At 38.3% G+C, this 24,156-nt stretch overlaps 1 protein-coding gene across 2 annotated transcripts in view; it reads left to right on the top strand.

Moving 5' to 3' along the window:
* Nucleotides 1–8,857: 8,857 nt before the first annotated feature.
* Nucleotides 8,858–24,156, top strand: part of chrm3b (cholinergic receptor, muscarinic 3b) — a 125,061-nt gene continuing 109,762 nt past the window's right edge. The window contains exon 1 of one of the 2 annotated variants that reach the window (XR_009206389.1): nt 8,858–9,105. The gene's annotated coding sequence lies outside the window, so the exon portion shown is untranslated. The remainder of the gene's footprint in view (nt 9,106–24,156) is intronic. The other variant, XM_058406804.1, reaches the window with a different exon arrangement.

Raw genomic sequence — 24,156 nt, 5'->3', positions numbered from 1 at the left:
CTTGGGCTATAAATAGCGTCAACTGGATTGTATTTAACCTTTGAGGAACCGAGAACAACAGCACCACTAAAGGTCATAAATAAAACACACAAAAAAGGTATGAAGACGTGCCACCTAGATTTTTTCTGTGTGCTTTTCAAAACTTTTTATTTAATCCCACATGACCAGGACATGCATATCACGTCATCAGCAGTGATTGAGAAGTTGCATGTGAAGCAGACATGAATGAGGTGGATTAGTTTGGCAGACATTTGCTTTTGAAAATGCCTTTGGAGAAACTATAAGTAAATAGACTGAGCAAACATTGCACCATCAAAGAACAAATTAAAGGAAGGGGGGAAAAAGAAAATATCAGAACTTTATGCCCTTGTGTATTTGAGTGAAAGTGCTAGCTGCTGGCAAGTACATCATTTCTATTTCCATGCTTTGTTTTTGTGCCTGCGGGGAGATCTCAGCTAAAAGCCCTGACATCCAATATTTTGACCAATCATCAGTATATTACACTAATTAAATTGATTATTGTTCAGTATTGCTGTTAACAAAGTCCACACACACAAAAGTATCCTTTAAACAAAGATACACTTACAATTAAGACAGAATTGGCACAAAGATAAGCGCAGACATCAAAACACACACCAGACTGATCAGTATGGGTGCTGCTTCACGCTCATCACGCTACGTGACCTTGATAACGCAAGAGACATGTTTTTAAACCAGAAACTGAAAGAAAAATAATCTGGCCGAAAGTGTGTGTATGTGTGTGTGTAGAAATCTGTATCTGTGTAGTCTGTGTATTGTATCTTGTTCCTTTTTTCCAGACAAGCTTTGCCCGTTCTTCTCTTCCAGTAAAGCTGTACTTTTGTTTTCAGGAGGTCAGTACAGCAAGTCATACATGAAGGACTGTGAGATTCCCTCTACAAGGTCTCATGGTTGGAAATGTTGTAAGAATTTGAAGTGAGTAATAAGCGCTTTGGGCATTGTGAGATTTTTTATAATCACTTACTAGTTATACTGTTCGTATGTAAATATTATCTGTTTTGTATGCAGTAATGGCTGGTGATATTAGCTGAGAGGATGTGGTAATGAAACGATTAGAGATGATCAGTGAATTATATCATAAGGTCTCTCACACACACACACACACACACACACACGGCTAATCTAATGGACTCATGTCATGTTTCCTTTGAATACCATGATGAACATGATAAACAAAACTATTAGTCTTATTTGTTCATGTATACATTAGGTGATCAGTCCACTCTCATATTTGTTTCTTTGCAAGAAGAAATTCTTGTTTTTGCATATAAGTTTGAGATCGCTGGAAAATTGTATTGTTTTCCAAGGAAACACACACGAAAATATAGCAAAAGAACCGGACATGCTGACTTGTCAGAGTTAGAAATAATGATTTTGATGGAAACGATGAATGTTTTCTTCACACTTTGTCTTCATCAAAAAAACTAACAAAAAAAACCCCCCACCTTTTGCAGCAATTACAGCCTGGACATTCTAGCGGTCAATTTTTCAAGATAATCTGATGAGATTTCACCCCATGCTTCCTGGAGCATCTCCCACAAGATGGATTGGCTTGATGGAGTCTTCCTCCGGAGCTGAAATCAAGCTGAAATATGCAAGTGATCCCAAACGTTTGACCGGTAGAGTATCTCTTATACCTTTAAATCTCTGTATTAAATTTTTTTTTGTTATTTTGTTATTTGTTATTTTATTGTTATATTTTGTACCCTTAAATTCTAGTATTTTTGGTTATATTTCTATCTTATTTTTTATTTATTACCTTATTACCTGTGCATGCAGATACTGCTGGAAGTTGTAAATTTCCCATTGGGATGAATCTATCTATCTATCTATCTATCTATCTATCTATCTATCTATCTATCTATCTATCTATCTATCTATCTATCTATCTATCTATCTGTCTGTCTGTCTGTCTGTCTGTCTGTCTGTCTGTCTGTCTGTCTGTCTGTCTGTCAAGAAACATTTTTTTTGTTTTGACATGCTTACATTGATTACTCTCTTGTCTGTATTTCATATGCTCTTTATTCCGTGAAAACCTAGAATAATAAACGAATCCACTTTTCTTAAGAGCAAATAAGGAAATCAAATCAATGTTGATATCTCTTAAAAATAGTAGGGTTTAGCCTTGCTAGAGTATTTTTTTAACCAGTCACCCTGATTGCATTCTGTTGCAGTGACACTGAGAAAGTTTAGTTCAGCAGTGATGAGAATCCCTATTATGTATTTCACGTGAGATTTGTATTTGCATAAAATTCCATATGCTCTGTGATTGGCTTAGAGCTGTATATGATCAAGTGTGACACAAGCTACATTCTACACCATGTACTGTCAATGTAAATAGGATTTTACCATATAGTACATGCTATTTAGGATGCTTGAATAAAATATAAGACAGCTCTGCAGTGATCTAATGGACTTCTGTCAGATAAATATGCTCCATAACTGGCAGGTGAAGGTTATTTGTGTTGATCCTTTGAATTCTGTCTGTTATCCTTATACGTAAAAGTGAGCAGTAAATTTCTGTCATGACTGCACTGGGAATGCAGCTCAGTGTGACTGCTAGCAAGTGATTTAGCTCCTTGTTTTTATGATCGTTAATGAGCATTTCTTTTCTCTTAATGTCTGGAACAGCTTCAGGTTATGAAAGACTCATTACATAGAAGACAAGCGAAACGCCGCTTCTTTATATTCTGTGCCATTCAGACCAGCTGTATTTGTTTATGCAAGTTGATTATTGAATATTAATGAACATAGGCGATCTGATTCATGAATATTAATGACTGGTGGGTGATCTTAGGTTGGAGAAGTTGGAGAAGCAGAAAATAAAGGCATCATTTTTTAAATCAGAGAAACCCTTACTTGCTACAGTTACTAAGAATTTGTCCTTTATCCTGTTTGCATAAGAGGGCGTGTTGTTTATTAGTGTTATTTAGAAAAGGAGGCTTTTTGTTGAAACAGAAACGTGTCTGGTGGGAGTGAGAGCCAAGATCACACGTGTACACATGCTCAATTAGCACTGAATGAACCCTGGGACCTGCAAAACTAACAGTCACATAAGAGCACAGCAGGAGCAGGTGTTTACTCTCTCCCTCCCTCTCTCTCTCTCTCTCTCTCTCTCTCTATCTATCTATCTCTCTATCTCATTCACACACACACACGCACGTGTGTGTGTGTTATTGGTATAATTGCTCTTAGTCAACTGTCCATACTTTTACTACATTTATAAGGATATTGTTAAACACTGTAAAAAGTAACTCTTGCAGTCACATTTTATTAAAATATGTTTGTCCTAGTGTTTAGCAAGACCTCATTAGCACTAACCTTTTTAGCAAAACCCTCAGCAATACTGAATATTTTAATGCAGATTGTGCTTCATAAGTATTTCTATATATTTACTACTACTACAGCAACAACAACAACTGCTGCTGCTACTACTACTACTACTAATAATAATATAGTAGTAGTAATAATAATAATAAGAATAGTAATAATGCAAATGAGACTAGTGAGGAAATGACTGATATGGAATATCACTAACGTCAATCAGACAACAGGGATAATTTGTCAGGAAAATTGAGACCTTTATTTTAATGTTACTACAGATGTCTAATATTCTTTAATAATTTGGCAGCATGGTGGCTTAGTGGTTAGCATGTAGGCCTCACACCTCCTGGGTTCGAGTCTCACTCCCGATCGCTGTGTGTGTGTGGAGATTGCACGTTCTTCCTGTGCTTGGTGGGTTCCTTCCGGGTGCTCCGGTTTCTTCCCACAGTCCAAAGTCATGCTTCTAGGCTGATTGTAGTCTCTAAATTGCCCATAGTGTGTGATCGCGTTAGCGAATGAGTGTGTGTGTGTGTGTGCTCTGTGATGGGTTGACTCCGTCCAGGGTGTATCCTGCCTTGATGCCCAATGAGGCTGCCTGTGACCCAAGTATAGATCGGATAAGCGGTACAGACAATGAAATGAATAGACTACTGAATAGTCCTTTTATCAGTTTCATTTATTTGGGCATCACGGTTATGGTGGAAATTACTGATCCATGTCATGGTGCTTTCATACTCATGTTCTGAGTTCTGTGATGTTTGATGTTAGATTCAATTGATTCATGAGTGTGTCAGAATTGGGTAAAAACAGTTTGTTAGCATGTTCACCATGGTGCAGTGAAAACAAAATATCATAATTTAAACAAAATGCAAATTTTAACCCAGTTAGCTGGCTGGTGTGATTCAGCAGTGCTGTAAAAATAAGCACAATAATTGTGTCGGTTGTTGTTATCATCACAAGTTACTACAAATTGTAGCCTGTACTGCAAGTCCCTACAGGAGGAACGATTTAAACAATTTGGCTTGACTTTTAACTAAATATTTTTAGATGATCATGTGCTCACATACCTGTCTTTGCAAGTATAAACTGTTTAATAAAGCTGTTGCATTTCAATAGTTTTAAATTATTGGGTATTTACCTTTAATGACATGGATCTCTCTGTATACTGTTATGATGATGAGAGCATAACTTCAGTCAGGCCTCAGGACATTACTGAGTCAGATTAATGACACTACACTACTGGCCTCTGATCAGCGTTGCCTCTCTCTACATGTATTATTGATGTAATTGCAGAATTAGCAGATTTTAAAAATACACTAGAAGATAGTATGCGACTGACTGCTATGTGAATGGTGAATTCTTTGTTCACTCAAATTAAAGTTTGGTGTTCTGTCGTAGGCTCACTGCTTTTATTCACCACTTGGTACAAAGGTTTTATCAACACTCTATTGTAGTGCTTTATCTTTTCTACTGATGACACAATGTTTTGAAAACATTTATGGCATTTGGAGAGCAACTTTAATCTCATTTTTTATACAATTAAGGGTTAAGGGCCTTGCTCAAGGACCTAGCAGCTTGGTGGTCCTGGGGTTTGAACTCACAACCTTCGAATGAGCAGACCAACACCTTAACCACAGAGCTACCACTTCTTTCAAGAACATATGTGTATAATGGTGAGGTTGTTCACATACAGTTTGGTCATACAGTGTATTTCGGGAGGAAGGAAAAAACATGTCTAGTTATACAGTAAAAGACTCTAGTGTGAGTATTGTTGCCATATTGATTTGTTTAAAGCTTATATACATATAATACTGTTTGGACAGCCTTGGGGCGGCATGGTGGCTTAGTGGTTAGCACTGTTGCCTCATTGTGAGAAGGTCCTGGGTTCGAGTTCCGGGTTCGAACAGGCAGGGGCCTTTCTGTGTGGAGTTTGCATGTTCTCCCTGTACCTGCATGGGTTTACTCTAGGTACTCCGGTTTCCTCCCACAGACCAAGAACATGTACATTAGGTTGATTGGTAATTCTAAATTGGCCATGTGAGTGAGTGTGTGTGTGTGGTTGTCTGTCTATATGTGTGGCCCTGTGATAGACTGGCAATGTGTACCCCTGCCTTTCACCCTATGTGTGCTGAGATAGGCTCCAGCAGACCCCTGTGACCCTAATTAGGAATAAGCAGGTATGGATGGACAGCCTTCTTTCATCTTAGTAACATCACTAAGCTAAGAAATATAATTGTGCTTAGAGGATGCAAAAATAAAAGTTCAAGCTTTTGTTAATTCTAGGTTTAACTGTGGTAATGCCTTATTGATCAGGATGTCCCAGTAGTTGTGTAAACAAGCTCCATTTACTCCACAATGCAGCAGCCAGACTCAATAAAGTTTGATCATTTCGCATTTATTTAAACCACATTCACGTTAAAAGCTCCAGAGTGGTCTAGTTTGATTTCACCATGCCTGGTTTGATCAAAGGATGCAGGTTCTTTATGAGTACCTAGAATAATGATAACTACTGCAGCAGCCCAAAGATTTTACTACTCAGCCCTGAGCTATGAAGTGGTCTTCTGATTAGTGTTCAGGACTCAAGATTAAGTTGAAAATCTATTTCTTTAGTCATGAATTTGTAAAACAGCACTTCTCCAAGGATAAGGTGCAGGGGCTCATGGCCATACATGATAAACTGGTGTTAATGCTACTGCTATTGGAGGACATACTATTATACAGTTAGCTGATATTCAGCCTACACATGTGCTTGATGTAAAAGTCTCTTATTCGCATCATTTCACAACTGATAAAGCAACACACAGATCAGAGGAGCTCGGAATGATACTTGAACATAATACAGTTCTTGATGGAAAGACGTAGCAAACCGATAGGTGGCCACTTTGTGTTTCTGTGCCATAATGAAATATTGTAACATTGCCATTAATTCACAACTGCTAGTGGATGGCCATGAACTCACGAAACATTTTTGTTGTGATATTTTCTGGCAACATGGATGTTTCACAACCCCCGTGATTGAGGATTTATTTATTTCCATTTTATTGATAATAAAATGTAGGCTTGAAGTATGTGGTCAAGTTTAGGAAGATTGCAAGGTGATTCTGTGTACATGCAAGAATGAAAGACATAATTGTCATTACATAATCAGCCATTCTGAGATTCAGCATGTTTTGCGAGCGCACGTGTATCATCTCTGTTTAAGATAATGACAAACATGCAGAATGGATAATGTGGTGATGAGGCATGTTGATACACACCTGCTCAGTGCTATGAATCTCTATCCAGACATTAAATAAAGAGCTTTTTTTTAACAGATTTTTTAAATTTATTTTATGTCCTAGATAAGCAACTGAGTGATGGCCCATGTTCATGACCTTCATCTGGCCCAAAAACTGCTATGGACTCATCTGAATAAGCCACAACTCAGACCAAATCTCATATCTCAGGCCAGACTTTAAAGTGGGCCACGTTCCGTCTAAAACTAAAATGCTACACATGTTCGAGATATTTTTGGTTGCATTAAGGCCATTTGTGTCCCAGAATCCCAAATTAAATTAAAACCTCATCTTTGGCTTTCTTAGATTTTGGCAACTTCTGGTTCACACCAGACTTACCATTGCTATATCTGATATTTGTGAGCTTACAGTGTAACTGTATAATGTCTGGAATCTTTTTGGTTAGTTACACAATCGCTTAAAAAAAGTGTGATTTATTTTCCATAAAGAATGTCAGAAATATGAAATATGAAACTTCAGAAATGCCGCCTGCACTATCGAGTCTCTACTGACTTGATGTCTAGACTTTTTAGTTTACTTATAATCCACAACATTGCATTATAGTACATTTATTTATTTTTCAGGGTAAGTGCAATGTTAAAATTAATGAAATTAATCAAATTCCTAAACCTTTAAATGAATCACAGTCATTACGGTGAAGAATATGCTTATGCTAGTAATTATGGATTAAAAAATATTTTTATTCAGGATGAATTTCATAAACGTTTTAAGAAAAATATATTTGTATTATAATTTTATAATTACAATTCTTCTTCTTCTTCTTCTTCTTCTTCTTATTATTATTATTTTCAAATTTAGTCTAAAACTAAAATGTGCCTCCTATTAAATAAATCATATTAGCAGTCCTCTGCACTCACAAGAATTATTATTTTTAATCTTCAGTGTACATGAAATGCATTCTTCCCCAAAAAGGCTCCACTAAGACCGTGAAAAATAAACCATACTCCTGCTCTTTATTGCAGGTTTACAGAATATTAATATGTTGTCTAGAGGAAATCAAAAGCTCAGTCTTTTTCAAAGTGACAGTGCTGAATAGACAATCACAGGATCTTACATCAAAGGTATACTGTTTTATTCTTTTATTATTTCTTGATCAATTATGCTGTGTCTACACAAAGCCACTATAGGAACTACAGCCTGATAAACTAGACAGATCCAGTGCACATTTACTCACACAATAGCCTGCAACTGTTAACATGAACAATTACCATAGATCATCACAGAAACAGGCTTTTATTATTTAACAAGCTGCATGGCTATTTTAATAGACACACATACAGTGTAAATCTCATTATAATTGTACAGAGAATGACTTTAACTTGTCTGTAACTATGTGTAATGCATCTGTGCTGACTACTAAGGGATAGACAACAACACAGGACCACCACTGTCCAGATATTATTAGACTGTAGATTTTAGGGTTTGGGATTTTTAACAAGGAAAATGATCAGTTTTACTCTCTCTCTCTCTCTCAAACACACACACACACACACCACCACCACCACCATGTACACCAAATAACAACAACATCAGGACCACCATTGTCCAGATATTACTAGACTCTAGGTTGTAGGGTTTTGGATTTTTAGCATGGAAAATGACCAGCTTTACACACACACACTATCTCTCTCACACACACACACACAAACACTCACTCACACACACTACCATGTACACCATCAAAAAACATCTGTAGTGTTTCCTTTATTCAGTTAACAATTACCTTCATGCAGGTAGTGGTTTAGCTGGTCCTTGACCTTATTATGATTTTTTATTTCTGCAGAGGAAAAGCATCAAGGACATTCACTTACAACAGATGGAACACAGACACAGAGTGCCGGTGCCATTACCCCTTCAGTAGGTTGAGTTTTTATTTACAAAAACTAACTGTAATGACTGTATCAGCCTCGAGTCAATAAAGTGAAACGTCCAAAGCAAACAGGAACAAGTTAAAGGCTGTGTTCCAAACCACATCGCATTGTGCTAAACAGCAGTACAATACTGCCAGATAATTCCCTAGGTGCCACAGGTGGCAGGTGCTCCTGCATGTAATTGGACGTGACCGCATCACCATAGTAACACCCACAATAAAACCTTTTTTTTTTATTATTATTATTATTATTTTTAATTGCTGCGTCTCTGCACCAGTGCGCCTACAGCTCTGTGTGCATGTTGTAAAGTCCTCGGCTCGCATACTCCCGGCGCGCCACCACCTGGCGACGTGCGGTTACGCGCACTCTATAGCGCAGTGCCGGTAGAGCGCGCGGTCAGATTCCAGCGTTAGTTTCACGTGGAGCACGAGCGAGAGAAGCACGACTTTTCCTCCTCTTTATTGCTTCCGTTTATCTGCTCTGCTGCTGAAGCCACCGGATTAGGACGATGTAAAGCGACTGCACACTATACGGAAGTTGTTCCGCGCGCCCTCGCTCTCATGGACATAGTAAAGGTATGCTTTTTGGTTATTTAGTTTTAGTTTTTTTTGTTGTTGTTGTTTTGTTTATTTCAGTATTCTTCCATCATTTCCTGCACTTTGGCTCGATCAAAGCTGTGCACTGGCACTGGGGAAGGTTTCTGGGTTTTTTTTACTGCCTCTAGATTTGGGCAGACAGATATATTCGCTTTTTAATGGGTATAATTATTAAAATAATATTTAGTGGGGTTTGGTTGTTAGATACAGTCTTACATACACACACACACTACTGACTTTCTGAACTGCCATATCTCTGAGTAAAGGGTTAGGTGTGTGTTCTAAAATCAATTACATAACTGTTTCCATGTTCAGGAATTATGCATGATATTTCCATGCACCAATGGTTATTACTCTAAGTCTTATTATTATTATTGTTGTTGTTGCTGGGCTTATTTACAGCACTCTGAACTGTGGTCATTGTTTTTTTGAGTGAGAAACAAGGGACTGTTGATTAGTGCATAAGCAGAAGTTGCATCACCTTTGTTTGTATTTAGGGTTCTAAGTTTATATGGTATAAGTTTGGAAAAATGTCTTCAAGTGGTTTTACAGATCTGATGATACATCATTTGAGGACGACTTGAAAGGTTATGGGAAAAAGTTGCTATAGCATTTTTCTAATCCCTATGCAGTACACCACTCTCTCTGTATCTCTGTCTCTCTCTCTCTTCTCTCTCTCTCTCTCTCTCTCTCTCTCTCTCTCCTCTTCTCTTCTCTTTTTTTGTGTTGTTTAATTTTCTTATATTGAAGCAATGGCTAGCAGCCTAAATGATTTTTCTTCTTAAGAGGTACAGTATAAACACCAATCCTTCAATATACTGTGTAAATGTCTCAAGGCACTAAAAGCCCTTCCCATGTCTCCACAATTTGTGTTGACGTTGGATTTTGTTGAAGTTCATCCTTATGCTTACTATCCTTATATTTCTCATATAATATGACCTATATTTGTTTTTCGAAGCTCGTCTTAATGGTGTGGCTATGACTATGTTTATTTGGTTTTGTTCTACAATCCTGTGTAGTCCAGAGCAATACACATTAACACCACCATCCACTGGAAATTATTAGCAATTCCTTTAGTTAGATTTTTGTTTGTGGTTAGTATGGTTGTGATGTTGGTTGTAACTGATAAGATAAATGAGAGCATTGTGAGTTCAGTAACACTTTAGGTTTAATTCGTGATTAAGCCTCGACTATGAGAATTGCTCCAGTGAGAATATTCCTGTGGATAGATATAGATGCTTTGTGTCTATGTGAAACTCAGTGTTTGCTGTGGTTCACTCTGGTATGCTACATTGTATGCTACATCCTGAAGACTGGAGATTGATACCAGTTTGTTCAAGATCTTGAGTGATCTCTGAGGTAATACAAAGACAATCAATGTAAATAAAATTCCAAGGAAATTCCAGATGTTATCCTGTTGACCATTCGAGCACAAGACCCTTTCAAATCTTCATACACTCCTAGATATTCCTAAAGTTCTCCATCCACAACTAAGCTTAATTCCCTGGCTCTCTTTTTCAGCAGGAATCACATTCAAAACTCTTCTCCTCTGCCTGCACCAAAGGGCTCTTCACCTTCCTGTAGGACAGTGTTTCTCAATCCTGGTCTTGAAGTATCACTGTACATTTTGCTGTTTATTCTCCTCTAACTTGTTAAATTAGCCGAGGAGTTGAACCAGGTGTAAGGAAAACACAAATATTCAGGGCAGTAGTGCTCCGGGGCAAGGAGTGAGAAACACTATCCTGCAGGAACCCCTTAAGAACTTTGTGTTTATGAAACAGGCAAGGGGAAAAGATCTGCTCTGCAGAGAAGATCTTGCATTGGAGACAAGCACGAGTCAAGTGGAATGGAGTGTAGTGGAATGGATTTGAGTGGAGGTTGATGTGAGGTCAGAGAGTGACAGAAGCCTGTCATCTAAAATCAACAAACAAGATTCTCAACTGCGTCTGCCGGATGTGCCGAAAGGGAGATGGACGGGTGTAGCTGAGGTGTATTCTTCACCAGTAGGATGCATCAGTTCATCAGTTGGATGGATGGAGCGGTCCAGTGGGGTTGTATTATTAAAGAGCATTGTGGTTTTCTGTTGGGTTTCAGAATTTGGAGGTCAGTGGGTTTAGATTGTTTGGGTTCAGTGGAAGTTCATTTTGCTTGTGTAGAGGTTCACTGTGCTTATGTTGAAATCCAGGAAATTATTTGAGTCCACTGGAATTGTTTTCTTGGAGTTATGCAGTCTTTTTGGGTTTCAAGGGGTACACTACTGATTTTGGGGACCATCAGCACTTGTTTCAGCCCCAGGGCAGTGCTGCTTTTGTCCTCTGTTTCAATTTTTTGGGTTTTTCAGACTTTTAATATGGATTGTTGTGTTTAAGTGGGATTCTGCTGTTGGGTCTTAGAGAGGTTGTAATGAGGTTATGTCGATCAATCGGGTGGTAATGTTTTTTGTAGGATTGTAGCAGAATTTTAACATTGGATTTCAGGGGGTTGTGTTGAGGTCCAAGACAGCTCGCAGGATTTGGTTCCAGACTTATTGTGCTACTGGAGCCCAGTGGGGTTGTTTTATTGGGCTGCATTTCATCTAGGATATTTATTTGGCAGCTCTCCAAGAGGACTTGCCATTTAAGCTCACATGACTGCAAATGTACTGTCTCTGCCATTCTGCTGTCTCCTGCTTTCTCTCGCTCTTTCTTTTTGCTTCTTGGTGACTTTGAGTGAGTGTCATTTCCATGGTGCTTGCTCAGCTAAATGCTTGGTGATCTGAGAGGCTTCACCTCTAATGTGATGCCAGTGCAGTGATTGATGCCTCTGTCTAGCAAGCTGGGTCATAATACACCGCACTGTCTCCATATACACACACACACACACACGCAGACACACACACAACCTGATTTTCTGATAAAGTGATAAAGTGATTACTGTAGCTAATTACTGCTATTCCAAACCTTAAATCTTACAGTAAACCTCGCAGCCAGAAGCAACTCTCTTTTTAGAGATAGGGCTGTTTTAATTTTTCAAAAGAAAACAGTGAAAGCATCATATTTTCTGTGAGGACATTATTGTGAAAACGTTATTTCAGTCCTCACAAAGTGACCTACACACACACACACACACACACACACACTGATTTCTTGCTTTATTGAGCCCTTTAAGTTGTGGAATTGGTCTTATTCCCCTATTATTGCTCTGGGAGTTGCTATTAAGCCCCCATTTATCACTTTAAACTGATGTTTGTTGTATGATTTGTTTGGGGGATGAAGTTTTTTTTTGCTCTGACAGGAAAAGTTTGGATTATATCAGCTCTTTTTGAAGGATAAGGATAAGGATATTTTTTTGTATGAAATTGTGCAGTTCAGACTGTTCAAAAAGCAATGATTATGATTTTATTTTTTGCTTTTTTTGCATGGTGGTGTTCTTTTTCATTAAAAAAACCCTTTCAGCTGTGCTCATATTCATCAAGTATACAATTTACACTGATTGTAGATTTTCTTGTCAGTGTAGTTAGGCCTTGGCTGAAATATTAAAGCTAGCCATCAGCCCGTCAGTCAAATATCATAATACAGACTGCTGTCGCAGTGGCGTACATTCGTTAATGCTCAAAGCCTGAGCTGTCAGAGCCGATGTGTTGTTTCGTAGAGCGGAGAGAAATTTTAGGAAGGTAACATAAATGCTTTTTGATACCTGGTTTAAGGAACATTTGTTGTTGGGTGATAATGAACAGCTGCTGTCATCAGGCTTTGTGTGATAAATGTACCGGAGCTCTGTAGAGATTTTTATACATTTAGACGTGCTTCTGCATGGTATGAAATATCAAAATGTGGTCTAAATGCTTATCGTAATGAAAGTGTGATATCATTTTTCTTTCTAGGCCTGTAATAAATGTTTATATAATGTTGTTTTCATAAATGGCTAAGTAATTAAATGAACGTAGATCACCACTGACCTGAAAATGCGTCGGTGCTAAAAAATTTCCTTTGAGGCAAATTCCTTCTGTTTTCTAAATGTCGTAGTAAATGGAGTGTTATTATTCAATCTCATGCCCGTTAGAAAACGAGCCTTACTGTTTCATGGCCTCTATTTTATTCTGATTGCTGTATTGAGTCCTAGAACATACATTGTTGTTAATGTGCAAACTTTCATTTTTTTTTAATTTCAGTAGGAGTCTCTTATGCAGGCTGTAGAGATGTATGATAATATAATACTGTTTAATATTTTATATACATTGATCTGCCGTAGCATTAAAACCACCTGCCTAATATTGTGTAAGCCCCCCTTGTGTTGCCAGAACAGCTCTGACCTCTTGAGGCATGGACTCTGGAAGATTTCTGAAGGTGAGCTGGGGTATCACCTTGTAAGATGTTTGCAGCAGATCCTTTAAATCCTGTAGGGGATGAGGTGGAGCCTTCAAGGATCAGACTTGTTTGTCGATTGGATTAAGATCTTTCAAGGCCATTGAACTTACTGTTCCTCAAACTATTCCTGAACAATTTTTTGCAGTGTGGCAGGGATCATTATCCTGCTGAAAGGGAATACTTGGGTGTATTTGGCCTGTGATAATGTTTAGGTAGGTTGTATGTGTCAAATTAACATCCTCGTGAATGTCAGGATCCATGGTTTCCCAGCAGAGCTTTATCCAGAGCATCGTACCGCCGGCTCTGGCTTGCCTTCTTATCATAGAGCATTTTGTTGCTATCTCCTTCTCAGGTAAGTGAAATATACTCACCTGTTCATCAACTTTTTGTAAGAGAAAATGTGATTCGTTAGATCAGGCCACCTACTTTCCATTTCTTCATGCTCTAGTTCTTTTGCACACAAGTATATTGGTGGAGGACATGGGTCAGCATGGGCATTCTGACCGGTCTGTAGCTACACAACCCCATACATAGCAAACTCTGATACACTGTGTGATCTGGCACATTTCAAAACAGCGTACACTTTTTCAGGCAACAAGACGGACTAGCCTTTGCTTTCCACATGCATCAACGAGATTTGATTGTCCATAACGATGTCACAGGTTGTCCTTCAATGGACCATTTTTGGTAGGTACTAAAAGCTCTGAATACCAGGAACAAGACCTGCTGTTTTGGAGATTCAGTGACCCAGCTGTCTATCACAGTTTGGCACGTGCCCATTTTACCTGTTTCGAACACATCAACTTCCAGAACTGAATGTTAACTGTAATGAGATAATTAATGATCAGTGTAATTCACCTTTTCGGGTAACAGACTGTTTAGGCATTGCTACACAGTTATATCTTAATAAAATAAAAGTAAAATAAATATTATCAGTAATTACAGGCAGTCTACATATTTATGAGCAGTTAGTCAGCCACATGTGGTTACATTTGAGCATCTTTTCTCCCTAACACATCTTTAGGTTTCAATCACTGGACCACAACATTAACATATTATACAGCAATAACATCTGCATTGGTACATATGTACATGACAAATATTGAATACTCACATCGGTCCATAATTCTAATTCACATCAGTTCATAATTCAGCAGGCTGCATTTATTGCTCAGGTTCTCTGTGCTGGAAATACCAAAATTGCTGCATAGTTTGGCCTTATTTGAGACCTGCCGGGCTGCTCGTCTGAAGCACTCGGGTTCTGAGAGGCATTATCCGGCTTTGTTTTCATCTCACCTCGGTTCTTTATGAAGTGTGAGGCAGTCGAGTGTTGAATCAGAAACGGCTTTCTCTTAATGGGGTCATCAGGCGCAGCATAAACACCGGCCCTTTGTTAGTTTTCCTTTTATCGGATGTTAAGTTAGAAAGTCTTCCAGATGTTCTTGTGACTCGGGCAGCCCTTCTGTTTTACACACGTGTGTTTGGAGAGCTTGCCATGCGTGTGTCATTGGCAATGCCGGATTTTTTGACCCGTTGTTCCTAATTGGAATAATTTCTTCTGCATGCGTAGATTAAGAGTGCTGGTCAGCTCACCTTTATAAAACTACAGCACATGGAAGAAATTTACCAAGCCTTAGTATTATTCTTAGTGTCTTACATTGCATAACATACCTTATGTAAGTGAACTCAGTCCAAGTTCAAGCATGTGCACTTTAACTAAAAATATAAAAGTTTTAGCTATAGAGTCCAGTTAAAATTGCATTACTGCATTAGCGAGGTCGGAAGTACAGAACGTCTCACCAGAGCCACTCAGCTGTTTAAATTCTCATTGACTCCAAGTTAAATAATGTATCTATGGTGTCGGAGCATCCGGGAACTGCTGTGCTTGTACCCTAGATTTGTCTTTACTGAATTTGGAGTAGGAGAATACTGTAAAAATATACTCCATGTATAGATTGTGACATGTGCAATTACATATCTATATATAAGAATTTAGTTTAGTTGATGGTTGATGGTTTGACAGACACAGAAATGTCCTCAGTGAAGTTTAGTTTAGTTTTGTACTGAACCGTTTTCTTCAAAGTTGTTTTAATAAGCATTATTATAACAGTATATCCGTAATGTTCTGCAACATCAAACAGCATTTTCACGTTACATTCTTCCTGTATCTGTAGAGCTTACCCTAAACAGTGTTGCAGAAAACCTGTCCCAGTGGAATCGGGGCACATGACCATGGACGGGGTGCCAACCAATCACACACCCATCCACACACTACGGGCAATTTAGAGATGTTTACCAAGCATTTCTTTAGACTAATTAGGACCCGGAGGGAAGCACACAGAAAACATGCAAACTCTGATCGTACAGGGTGCAGTCAGGAATCTAACCCAGGGGTGTAAGGCAGAGGTGCTAATGACTAAGCCGCCGTGCCCCTTTTCACGTTATGTAATCTCATTTTTTAAATCTCGCTTTAAGCAACTTTGTAAAATGGTAGTGATATAAATAAGTCTGTATATACAAATAAAATTTCAAGAACGTTGAATCATCTACATAACCCCCAGCGTTTGGCTCAATTTCATCTCCAGACTCGAACTGTGTGACTGGACCAAGCAGCTGAATGATATCACATTCCGTTAAGGAGACAAAAATGGTGTAGTGTGATGTTACAGTGTTTTGGCTACACTGGTTCTTATTTACAGATTACAAGACGTCAAATTGTGTCTTAAACCATATTAGAAAATTTATGGGAACTGGCTGGTGCAGTCTGCCTGATGCAGAAGTATGGAAAGCCACAGGTGGCACCAAACATAGAACTTAGCTTATTAAGATGCATATTGCGAAAAGAACTACGTGTGAACGGAGCTCTTGTATATATTTTTAATTTTTGAGCCATCACTGAGGCTTCATTAAAAGCCCCAATCAAATTGTATATATTCAGATATTTAGGTTTGATAAATAATTTCCTGGCCCTTCTGTTTAAAGGCTGCCACAAGCAATTAGATCAGGAACCACATTAGCGGTTAAAGAAAGAAATTATCATGCACATAATTGACTCAGGCAAGGTGAAGACGGTGATGGGAACGCAGCGGAAATACGAGTGAAACTCATTCACTGATGAAGTTCATTAATGTGATTTCTATTCACTGCCAGCTATGTTCAGCTCTTATCACTAATTAAGGTTTTAACCTTGAAGTACGTTTTAGCAAGACAAACACTAGGTGGTATTTCCAAAGCTGAAATGAGCACAAAAAATGGCATCTATTAGCATTCAGATGAAGTTTATAACAATAATAAGAATAAAACACAATGTGTGTGTGTGTGTGCGATTGTCACTGACCTGAAGTTGAGTACTTTCCAATAACAAAAAAGTTTTATTCCTCTTATTCTGCAACTATTTTAAACATGTTATTAATATTCAGATGTGGCTGCAAGACAAGTTCCTGTATTGTCATTTTATTGCCGCTACAAACAGATGTTCCCTCACCAGTCTCTCTTTCCTCTCTTATGTTTATAAAAATGAATCTCGTCACTGAAGGACTGGATGTGGTCTGAGTCAGATGCAGTATTTGCAAAGGCACCGAACACATCTGTGGAGGACTGACTGTATTTGGATGCACTGAGTTGCCTGTGATAAAAAGGCTCACTTGTGTGACGTGTGAATGCGTCAACAAACAGTTGTTTTCTTATAAGCCTTTTTCTGAAATGTTTCTTAAAATGCAGCTTGTCATATGACAGAGGAGTAAGAATGTGTGAAGTTGTAAAAGCTCCACCTGCATTTCCCCCTCCGACCCGCCGGAGGGAGTCACACCGTTCTCTTCCAGTTACTTCCTGGTTTCAGTATTGTTAGCTCCTGCTACCTAAAGAGCTATTTATTTGGTATCGTCGTTGTTCATTGTGTGTTTGACCTTTAGCTCTTTATATTTCCTTATATTTTATATTTTATTTTATTATTTTATATAGCTCCTTTAGATTTATGATTTTGGATTTGTGTTTTTTTTTGTTTTTTTTTTACTTTTGCTCTGCCGATTGCTTGTTCTGGATATATCTGTGTTCACCGTTTGTGCTTCTGCCTCACGACTTGGATTATTTTCTTCTGATTTTGTTTTATTAAACTCCAGGTTCTAACTCATTGTTACAAAATGTCTTCTGTTCCACTATGGTGGAAAACCTACTGTTAGAAAGAGCTGACACTGGAGACTCCTTCCCTAAATGTTAAATAAACCTCTCCTGGAAATAAACTGGAACGTTCACTATATCATAAACACCTATGCTTATCATTGACAATAAAATGACAAATCTTTTGTAGCACAGCTGTAGTAAAAGTTGCCATGAACCTTTATAGCTAGCATGTCTGCCTTGCATATCCAGGGTTGGGGGTTTGAGTCCTGCCTCTGCCCTGTGAGCATGGATGTATCCCCGAGATGTTTTCCTGGTTTAAGGATATTTTCCCAGATTTTGAGCATTACCTCCAGGTATTCCAGTTTCCTCCTCCAGCCTGAAGACATGTGCTGTATTTTCAAATCATCTGAATGGGTGTGTATGTGTGTCTGTGGGTTGGCACTAGAATAGTCTAGAATATCCCTTCCCTTGTGCCCTGAGTCACGTGGGATAGCCTCCAGGTTCCCAGTGACCCTGTGCAGAATAAGCGCAACAGAAACTGGATGGATAGACAATAATATAAGCTAGTGGTTATAATTTGGCTAATCCAAAACATTAGGCCAACTGGATAAACTAGTCAAGACTAGATTTACTAAACCAAAGGACAACGAACAGGATAAACTGGAATACCAGCAGCTAGGAAAAAGGCTTGGCATGTCTGGAAATATGCAGTGAATGATAAGAAGAAGCCTTTATTATTGTCACATACAATGGTAGGCAAAGTACACATCTCCTGTACTTTGAATGTGGGATTCTAGGGTGTCTGTGAAAGTACAGGTATCCTACTTAAAATGAGACTAATCTGTCACGCTACTCACAGATGCCTGATAATGCAAGGTCTGAGAAATGATCATGATACAGATGTCAGTTAACATAATTCTAAGGCTAAGTCAAGGAGAGCAAGGGGAACATGGGGCTGTGAAATAGCAGGACTTGAAATCAATTAGGTTTTCATTCTAAGATTTATGTTATACTTGAGATAGTAACAAAATAAGATCTGATAAAACACTTTACCGTGTGTGTGTGTGTGTGTCAGACTTTACAGGGGACAGGTATGTGTGCATGGACACTACACAAAAAAGGACCCTGATATAAAGACAGGGTTTGTATTCTGTAAATTGTTTCCTACATAAAGTGCTTAAAAATGGAAATATATACATCACAGAAGAAGAAAATAGTAAGCACTACAGCGGGACTTGGTATCTCACAGAATAATGCAGAATAACTGATGCATGCTGGACATGCCTGTGTCCTGCGAATCAGTTTTAAACAAACGAAAAGCAAGGATCTTGGTAGATTCACTTTAACAGAAACTTCAAATTCAGTACAGTCAATTACAGTCAGATGGACAATTACAGTATTTGTGCAGTAATCTTATTCAGCTTAAACTATGAAAAAGAAATTTTACTTGGTAACTGGTCAAATATCAGCAATAAAAGTCGAGCTATTGGGTGATTGTGTTGCTGTATAACATCAGTAAGGTTAATCAGAAGTCACACTGGAACATCTGGAACAGCAATCTGATAGTGGAGCTGTGTGTTGGTGAGCCACCATGCAAAGGAAGTTTGTAATTAACTAGTAAGTAACTAGTTAAGTAAGTAATTGTCCATAAAACAGCATATAATGTGACAAGTTACATTATTTATAAATGTTCCCTGCCAGCACATTGATTCCAGCCGCCCCTGCTAACATGGCTCCTCATTTCTAAGTGGACCTTTACAGACTTTCATTCATTATTAGTTGGCTTTTATGGGTGACTTGTTTCTGTAACGCTCACAGCACACACTTTCTGAGGAACGTGGCCTTGACCTAGAAATCTGACTGCTGTCTCAAATATTTACAGTGCTAGATGGAGGAATTTATTCTGAACACCAAAATTCATCCAGCCATTCAAGGACAGGTTTTTTTTTTTTTTTTTTTTTAAGGAACAAATTTAAGAGGAGAAATTGAAAAGTTTACAAAATTCTCCATAGGTTAGTGATTTAGGTAACCACAGCCAGAAGAGAACAAAAGTCTTGCACTTGTGGTCTTTTTTTTTGTAACTGAGTAATTGTCCTGTGTGTATGACAGTGAGATAGAGAGAGAGGAAATGAATTAGCTTGTCAAGGTGTGAATAACATTCTCGGCTGTGTGACTGACTGATTCCAGGACAAAGCAATACGCCGGAGTAAAATCTCACTGATGTACGTCATTATTATCTGCTCAGCCCTGAACGCCATTCCTAAAATAGATTTACCCTTTGAGCAAAAAAATGCATGATTGAAAGCATCATTCAGTGAGGCTCTCTGTGGTGTGGAGAAAATATCTTCAGACTCAGTAGATTTTAATTTGGAGAAACATGCAAATGTTTAATCATCCGTGAAAACAAAGAACTCTCGGACGAATCCAGCCAGTAGAAATGACACCACCTGCATGGAAGATGCATGATTTAAAACAACAGACCGAGCGTAATTTAAACAAGTCAGTAACATTGAACTGATTTCCATATGGAAGAAAAATGGTGGACTTTTACGTGAGGCTATGTGCCACATTGAAATGCTACATTTATCATAATGTTTCACTCATCCAGACATGAGCTGTTTGCATTAGCCGCTGTCCACCGCGTCTTTCTGCCACTGAGTGCATACAAGGCTTTATTAAGGTTAAATGGGTCTTTGGCTTGTCATTTGTTCTAGCTGCCAGCTTTGACAGGTCGTTAGTGTGACTTTGGCCTGATGTCACGAAGCTTTTTCGTAGCCAGAGTCTTGCTACTTGAAACACAAACACAGTAACTGAGGCTTTGCAGCTAGTGAGTATCAAACGTAAACTTCAGGTACTCAGGGCTCTTGTAGTGACACTGGGCACTGAGTTCAGTGTGGACCTTAAACGTGACATTTTACAACCTTAATGTAAACAGTGTAGACATGATACCCTGGGTGATTCACAGGTCACTAGTGCCCTTATACATTGGTTCCCAGCACTCCTGAAGGAATTCCAACCAATCCTTCCCACAATTATTATCGTTCGCACACGACGGCCACATTTTCTGAGGAACTGATTTAGTTGTACAATAGTCCCCCATTTATCGCAGGGGTTACGTTCCAAACTATTGTTTTCTATTGAAAATCCGACTAATGACTAGCTGTTAGTTTGTGAGCTAGCAGACATGGTTACTTAGCTAATGTTATTTTGGTTGATGGGGCATAATTTGGCAGTTCAGACAAGTTGTTACCCTACATAAATTATTTTAATGGTTTAAAATGAGGTTTTAAGGGGTACTTTAAAACTCATCAAGTGAATCTTTGAGTTTTCCTCCAGACTTTGCTAATAAGTGTTAATAGACTGTGTGCTCTGACAGTTTGAGGGAATTTTGTCAATAAGCAGTACAAGTTGGAGTTCAGTGCAAGCCATCGCACATTAAGGTGGTCTATCAAAATGCCAGTGCTTGGATAAGAAAATCGATACATGCATACTTAATTGATGCCATAAGGGAAATTACCTTGTTACAGCAGCGACACGAAACAAGCAGCACCAGCTGCTTCTGAAACATAAAACGCATCAATAGGCCTAGATGGAAATAACCAGCAGCAACTGATCTCCTCACTTCATTTGCAACCAATACACACGTGTGCGATTCTGCCAGAGCCGAACAGATCACGCAACTAATTACAGCAATGATTACTAAAGAAATCAGAGCCATCGCTTTTGTGGTTTTACATTTAATGGCTTTCATGAACATAACACGCCGATACTGAAAACACTAATGAGATTTGTGTAGACTTTTATATAATTTCATTCAATTTACTGAATTTTATCTGCACTCATGAAAAGCTATGTGCAAATTAAATATTTTAACAGATAACCGATTGACTTTTAACCAGTTGAAGTGTTCAGATGCAAATTGGGTGATGTTTTGGGTGACCTATTAGTTCATCAGAAGCTCTTTGTTGCACAATTCCTTGTGAATATAAACTACTGAAGAAAGGATATTATTTACATTTACATTATTTACTGTCCAGTGTCACCCAAATGAGGTTCCTTTCTAAGCCTGGTTCCTCTCAAGTTTTGTTCCTCATATCATCTCAAGGAGTTTTTCCTCACCACCGTCACTTCAGACTTGCTCATCAGGGATAAATGTTAGAGATAAATAGTAATTTAACTTTAAACTTTATTCTTTGTTTCTTATGTTCTGTAAAGCTGCTTTGAGACAATGTCCGTTGTTAAAAGTGCTATACAAATAAATTGAATTGAATTATAGTAAACTTTAACAGTGAAATGATTCTCAGGACTTTTAAAGAAGCTGCTTGTGCATACTTTCAATACTTTAGGGCTGTCACCTGGGGACTGGGGAAAGCTAATCTGTAAGTCTGTAAAGATGCCTCAGTCCTTATCCTAAATTTTACCTTGGCGTCTTATAAATTTTGCAGTGAATAATCAACTGCTTTTCTCCATGCTGATTAGAAGACTTTTGAAACCCGGTGAACCGAAATAAATAATAAATAGGTGGTTTTAATGTATATGTTGGTAATTTGAGAGCTTCGGTTCTGTCTTTTCTTCTATGTTCTATGAACCATGGTGTGGTATGGATTTTGGGTTCTGCACTGAATCAGAGGTCTCCACAAATTTCACCTGACTTCTGCACTTTTAAACAGGTTCATCTAGCATCCGAAAAGCGTTCTTTGGTTTGCGCCTTTGGTTAAATGGACATGTAGTGTGAATATGATCTGGATAACATCATGTTCATCATATCTGTCTCTGAGTTTTTCTCTTGGATAATTGCTTACCCTCTTCCTAGTCCCCCATGTGTCAGCTAGGTTTTTTTTTTTTTTTTTATCAAAATAGTCTTCCAATCTCAAGCTTCTCCCAGAGAACCACCAGGGGAGGGTGTGGAACCTAACAATACATTTTGCTTCAAAAAAGGCTTCAAACGGAACCCCTGTAGGAAAGTCTGAAGGGTTAACTATAGAAAAGAAACGTAGCACAGATTTTTTCAAAGAAGATCTTGCTGACTGGGGGAAAAAAGCTACACTTAGCGTTAATGGCATCACCACAGCGCTGGCTGTTTGTTGGCCTCATTGCACAGTCCAGTAATTTAAGCATTTAACATACAGTTAGATAACACAGTTAGATGAGTCTTGAGTTAGCTAGCTACCAACATCCATACTGACCATTTGAATGCTTTCAGTAAATCATGGATTATAAGTCAAGCCCTGTAGCTACGTTCTGTCAAGAAGATCCTGACCTGAAACACATTTACTTAAAAACAAAGGCTGGAAAGGGTGTAGTCGTGATCTGGATCCTGAAAAATGGACTTTCTTTACATGCTCTGTGTGTGGTACTAAAAATAAACCATGTCAAGCAGCCATATATAGCAGATGTATGTTCACTGATAAGTGGAGGCCAGAGATGTGAGTCTGGCCTGAGTAAAGAGTGCTTTTATTCAGCTTGACACTGATTGAAGAGTATTTTAAACTTTGTCTAAAGTGGACAATTACTGTTTTACTTTGAGAAATTGGAAACCCATGTTCTGGTCTTACAAGGTCAACTCAGCAGCGAGAGGAGCGGCAGAGTTCGATTAAACCTCATTAATGTGTCCATTGTACAGTTTGTCATTTTTGCCCTTGTTCTGATCTGAAGTGATTTTCTGCGAGCCTCCGGGGTGCTTTTGTGTTGGAAATTTAATGGGGTTGTGAGACCCATCCACAGCACTCTGTACACCACTTGATTTCTTTCTTTCTTTTTTTTTTAAATCTTGGAAATGTGATATATATACACACACCATGACACCATGTTAATATTCACATTAACACATTTAAATGAAGTTGAATACATTTGCCAGAATAGAGTCTGAACTCTTTAAAATTCAGCAGGAGAGCTGCGAGTCCATTACTAGCTATATTCATAGAATTCATAAACTTTAATAAGGAGATAGATAAAGCATAAGCATTTTATATCCTGTGTGTGAACTAAAAATCGAGAGTTTTGCTGATTCATCGAGGTCATTTCTGCTAAAGAGGCTAATCTTTTTTTTGTGTGTGTGGGGGGGGGGGACTACTTTCTCATTTTAGTAAAGGATGTTGACTTCCTGGTGTCAGTGACTTTTCTAAATACAGTTTTATGAAACCGTTCTGAACACCTTCAGCTGAAGAGCAGACTTTCCCATTAATATACACAAAAGAGAAATTGGCAATATAAAGTTCAACAAATTCACTTAAAACATTTATCTGCTTTCGAATGCTGTGCTTTTTAAAGATCCCTGCATGAGCCGTGACTCTGTTAAACATGTGATACGGCAGGGCAGCTGTTCGGAGAGAAAACCTTTACATTAAGGAGGTAGAGAGGCTGATTTCCCATTCCAGCACTTCCTATTAATTATTAATAATAGTAATATTCCTGTTTCAGCACAACTCTACCTACCACAAAATACACTGAACTGTTATGCTGTAGGGCAAAATGTTTGTGCATGTGATGGAATACCATAGGGGTTGAGTACAGCATTGTTTATAACTTCCCCTCCCCATTTATGCATATTATATTTTTACCATTA

This window comes from Hemibagrus wyckioides, linkage group LG13 (genome assembly GCF_019097595.1).
Source record: "Hemibagrus wyckioides isolate EC202008001 linkage group LG13, SWU_Hwy_1.0, whole genome shotgun sequence".
Taxonomy (NCBI): domain Eukaryota; kingdom Metazoa; phylum Chordata; class Actinopteri; order Siluriformes; family Bagridae; genus Hemibagrus; species Hemibagrus wyckioides.
This window is presented reverse-complemented; position numbering and strand designations above follow the sequence as displayed.